Below are 5,620 nucleotides of genomic sequence, written 5' to 3' on the forward strand. Positions count from 1 at the left end.
TAAAATAAACAAAAAAAAACACACCCTTATTTGTAAGTAGAAATTGATATTGTTAACAACAGCATGGACAACAGAACACAAAACAGTGAGGGTGTTTTACAGGACAAAATTCTATTTCAGTACTTCTCCTTTCGAAAGGAAAAATTTGAGTTCATGAATTCCAAGTTTAAAAAAAAATCATCATTAGTATTTGCAAACTGGGAGTTGAGCCAGTGGATTCTAACCCGTGCTTCGAACTAGTATGTTATAATGGCCCTGAACTGGTGTATGTCTTTTATGTGACATTCTTTCATAAGGCACAGAAGGGGAGTTGATAAAAAGCAAAGGGCATTGGCTTGTCCAAACATCCAGGATGCTTGAGATCAAAGAATCTTGTATAAGCCTGGATTCTTGCCAGTCACTGGGAGAAGTACCTTTCAAGGCTATTGCCTTTTCAGTAAAGGGTGCTTCTTTTTATTTGTTGACTGAGGGCCCAATCCTATCCAACTTTCCAGCTCTGATGTAACCACAATGCAGTCCCTTGGTAAGGGAACAAATGTTCCCATATCTTGAGAAGGCCCCAGTGACTGTCCCTCCACCACGGGAGGCAGTACACACCCCACTGGCACAACTGCACCAGAACTGGAAAATTTGATAGGATTGGGCCCTCACTTGTCATAAAGAAGGATCATACCAAGCCACTGAGTTCAGCCCTGAATTCCCCTTCTTCCATAGAAGCATTATAATCCTTCTAGAGAACAAGAGACTTGCTGAACAAGGGCAACTGCATCCATACTTAAGAACATAAGAACAGCCCCACTGGATCAGGACATAGGCCCATCTAGTCCAGCTTCCTGTATCTCACAGCGGCCCACCAAATGCCCCAGGGAGCACACCAGATAACAAGAGACCTGCATCCTGGTGCCCTCCCTTGCATCTGGCATTCTGACATAGCCCATTTCTAAAATCAGGAGTTGCACATACACATCATGGCTTGTAACCCATAATGGCTTTTTCCTCCAGAAACTTGTCCAATCCCCTTTAAAGGCATCCAGGCCAGATGCCGTCACCACATCCTGCAGCAAGGAGTTCCACAGACCAATCACACGCTGAGTAAAGAAATATTTTCTTTTGTCTGCCCATTCTGCCAGTTTGGAGAGATCCTTCTGGAGCTCCTCACAATCACGTCTAGTCTTCACCACTCGGAAAAGTTTGGTGTTGTCCGCAAACTTAGCCACCTCACTGCTCACCCCTGTCTCTAGGTCATTTATGAAGAGGTTGAAAAGCGCCAGTCCCAGGACACATCCTTGGGGCACACCGCTTTCCACCTCTCTCCATTGTGAAAATTGCCCATTGACACCCACTCTCTGTTTCCTGGTCTTCAACCAGGTCTCAGTCCAGGAGAGGACCTGCCCTCTAATTCCCTGACTGTGGAGTTTTTTCAGTAGCCTTTGGTGAGGGACCATGTTGAACGCCTTCTGAAAGTCCAGATATATAATGTCCATGGGTTCTCCCGCATCCACATGCCTGTTGACCTTTTCAAAGAATTCTAAAAGGTTTGTGAGGCAAGACTTACCCTTACAGAAGCCATGCTGATTCTCCCTCAGCAAGGCCTGTTCGTCTATGTGTTTTGAGATTCTATCTTTGATGAGGCATTCTACCATCTTACCTGATATAGATGTTAGGCTGACTGGCCTATAGTTTCCCGGGTCCCCCCTCTTTCCCTTTTTAAAGATCAGCGTGGCATTTGCTATCCTCCAATTCTCTGGCACTGTGGCTGTTTTGAGGGACAAGTTGCGTATTTTAGTCAAGAGATCAGCAACTTCATTCTTCAATTCCTTAATAACTCTTGGGTGGATGCCATCAGGGCCCGGTGACTTGTTGATCTTTAATTTATCAATGAGGTCAGAAACATCTTCTCTTTCAACCTCTATCTGACTTAATTCCTTGGTCAGAAGGGGCCATTCGGGCAGTGGTATTTGCCCAAGGTCTTCTGCCCTGAAGACAGATACAAAGAACTCATTTAATTTTTCTGCCATCTCTAAGTCTCCTTCTATCTCCCTTTTCCCTCCCTCACCATCCAGAGGGCCAACCGCTTCTCTGGCGGGTTTCCTGCTTCTAACATATTTAAAGAAGCTTTTATTATTCCCCTTAATGTTGCTGGCCATGCATTCCTCATGGTCTCACTTGGCCTCCTGTATCACCTTCTTACATTTCTTTTGCCACAGTTTATGTTCCTTTTTGTATTGTATTGGCAACCTTCAGTCTCGAAAGACTATGGTATCGCGCTCTGAAAGGTGGTTCTGGCACAGCGTCTAGTGTGGCTGAAAAGGCCAATCCGGGAGTGACAATCCCTTCCACACCGGGAGCAAGTGCAGTCTGTCCCTGGTCTGTCTCCCTGGCTATGGGGCTTCCTTCTTTGCCTCTTAGCCTCAGACTGTTGGCAAAGTGTCTCTTCAAACTGGGAAAGGCCATGCTGCACAGCCTGCCTCCAAGCGGGCCGCTCAGAGGCCAGGGTTTCCCACTTGTTGAGGTCCATCCCTAAGGCCTTCAGATCCCTCTTGCAGATGTCCTTGTATCGCAGCTGTGGTCTACCTGTAGGGCGCTTTCCTTGCACGAGTTCTCCATAGAGGAGATCCTTTGGGATCCGGCCATCATCCATTCTCACGACATGACCAAGCCAACGCAGGCGTCTCTGTTTCAGCAGTGAATACATGCTAGGGATTCCAGCACGTTCCAGGACTGTGTTGTTTGGAACTTTGTCCTGCCAGGTGATGCCAAGGATGCGTCGGAGGCAGCGCATGTGGAAAGCGCTCAGTTTCCTCTCCTGTTGTGAGCGAAGAGTCCATGACTCGCTGCAGTACAGAAGTGTACTCAGGACGCAAGCTCTGTAGACCTGGATCTTGGTATGTTCCGTCAGCTTCTTGTTGGACCATACTCTCTTTGTGAGTCTGGAAAACGTGGTAGCTGCTTTACCGATGCGCTTGTTTAGCTCGGTATCGAGAGAATGAGTGTCGGAGATCGTTGAGCCAATGTTCCTTTTTATTCTCTTCATTAGGGCAAGACTTCCATTTATGGAAGGAAGCTTCCTTGCCCTTTACGGCCTCTCTAACTTGGCTGGTTAGCCATGCGGGGACCCTCCTGGACTTAATGGAGCCCTTCTTCCTTTGCAGTATACGCTTCCGCTGGGGATCTATTACTGTTGTTTTAAGCAGCCTCCATGCACTTTGAGAGTTGGACTCTTTTTACCTTCCCTTTCAATCTCCTTCTAACCAGCCTCCTCATTTGAGAGAAGTCTGCTCATCGGAAGTCAAGGGTTTTTGTGAGAGATTTGCCTGGTATTCTTCCCCCGACGTGCATGATGAAACGGATCGCAGCATGATCACTGTTCCCCAACGGCTCCGTAACATTGACATCTTTAACCAGGTCCTGAGTACCACACAATATTAAATCCAGAGTCACCTGTCCTCTGGTGGGCTCCATGACTAGCTACTCTAAGGCACAGTCATTTAGCATGTCAAGGAATCCAGTCGCCTTTTCATGACCAGAACACAAATTGACCCAGTCTATATGAGGATAATTGAAGTCCCCCATGATTACAACCCTGTCCCTCCTTGTCACCTCCCTGATCTGTTTCCTCATTTCAAGGTCCCCTTCCGGTTTCTGGTCTGGAGGACAATAGTACGCCCCCAGTATTACATCACTCCTGATGCCTGGTAATTTAACCCACAGAGATTCTATGGTGGAGTCGGACCCACCTTCAATCTCTACTCTGCTGGATTCTATCCCTTCCTTAATGTAAACGGCCACTCCACCTCCAACACGCCCCTCCCTGTCCCTCCTGTAGAGTTTATAGCCTGGGATTGTTGTATCCCACTGATTCTCCACATTCCTTTCCGCATTACTTACTTAATTACCAGCACAGCTGCCTAGATCCAAAAACAGTCTGATCTGGACTCCATTTACAGCAGGACCTCCCCTGGACTGATTACATTATGGGAAACCCCATTATCATGGGTACCATACCATTATCATTACATTATAATGGGAAACCCTAAAGAAAAAGTGTATTCTCACTTTTGTCTTAGAGATACTGGTAATACTTGGCATTCTACATGTTAAATTCATGGAGGAATTAGTGGCTTAAAGCATCTTTTTAATTTATTTAAGACATTCCTAGTTTGTCCTACTGACAATTTTCTCAAGGCAGCAGACAAAATTGAAAAGAATAAATATACAATAAAACTACAGTGGTGCCTCGCAAGATGAAATTAATTCGTTCCGTGAGTCGTTTCATTTTGCGAAATTTTCGTCTTGCGAAGTGCGATTTAAAACAAACAAACAAAAAAAAGGAAAAAAATTCGTCTTGCGAAGCACGGCCATAGAAAAATTCATCTTGCGAGTCACCAAAAAAATCACAAAATGCTTTCGTTTCGCGAGTTTTTCGTTGCGCGAGGCATTCGTCTTGCGAGGCATCACTGTATAGTGGAAGCAAACAGAAACCAAGTCAAATACCACCATTTGTGGAGATTAAAACCAGTTTTCATTCAAAGGCCTGCACAAATATGTCTTTACTGGGCAGCAAGTGCACAGGACAGTTGGCACTGAGTGTCGCTCAGTGAGTGAACTTCTAAATGAAGAGTGTTCTAGAATCAAGGTAGCAGAACAGACTGTGCCTCTTTGTACTAGAGGTGGTAGAGATTACTTTTGAATGTTCCTCTATGTAAAAACAAAAAACTTCTTTCGAAATAGACAACCAAAGGACTGGACTACCATCTTTCTCTACCAGATGTGTTACTTTTCCACACACACACACACACACACACACACACACACACACACACAAGCATTAAAAATGTGATTTCTCACATGCAATTTAAACTACCTGCACCATCACTGATGGAATGCCTGAAGTTTTTTTTTCCCCCAAACACAATGTAATCTTGGAAATTATTGGACGCCCTGTTAAAATTTCCATGATTATTTTCGGTCATCACCTGGGGATTCATGCTGATTCTGGTAGATTCCAGGTCAATCCTGAAGGGCTGGCAATTCTTGATGAACTTGATGCTGCCCATTCTTTCATCTTATTCTGTTGCATGTGTAGCCTAGGCCTATGACTAGAGTTATTGGGATAGCAATATTTCTAATAAAGTTGGAAAGGGTCCCAGTTTTTGACTTTACTCCCTAGGAATGGGCTCAGGAAGCAGGGAATATTTAGAAGGGGAAGGAATCAAAAAGTTTGAGAAACATTACTAAGACCCAACCAGGATGCATCTATAACTTAACAATCATTCTTTCCCCAGGGAACCACGGAAACACTAAATGCATGTGTGTAGGCTACAGATGCCTACAGGTTGGAACTTAAACCTATATCCCGCTATAAAGGAATTACTCAGAGTTTTGATTGCAAAATACTTTCTGACATTGCCAAGATGCGATGATTCATTCTACGTAAGTTTGCAAAGCTGATGTAAAAATTACTGTATATTTTATTGGCTTTGTCTAAACTTGGCATATCTCAAAGGAGCAGGTTGTGATGAGATCTTGTACAATGAAGAAGAAAATGCTTCCAGGAGGGAGGAAGCCATCCATGGAGTGAAATGGCAACTGCCATTTTGATAATTTTATTGGAACAGAC

This window comes from Tiliqua scincoides, chromosome 4, assembly GCF_035046505.1.
Source record: "Tiliqua scincoides isolate rTilSci1 chromosome 4, rTilSci1.hap2, whole genome shotgun sequence".
NCBI lineage: Eukaryota > Metazoa > Chordata > Lepidosauria > Squamata > Scincidae > Tiliqua > Tiliqua scincoides.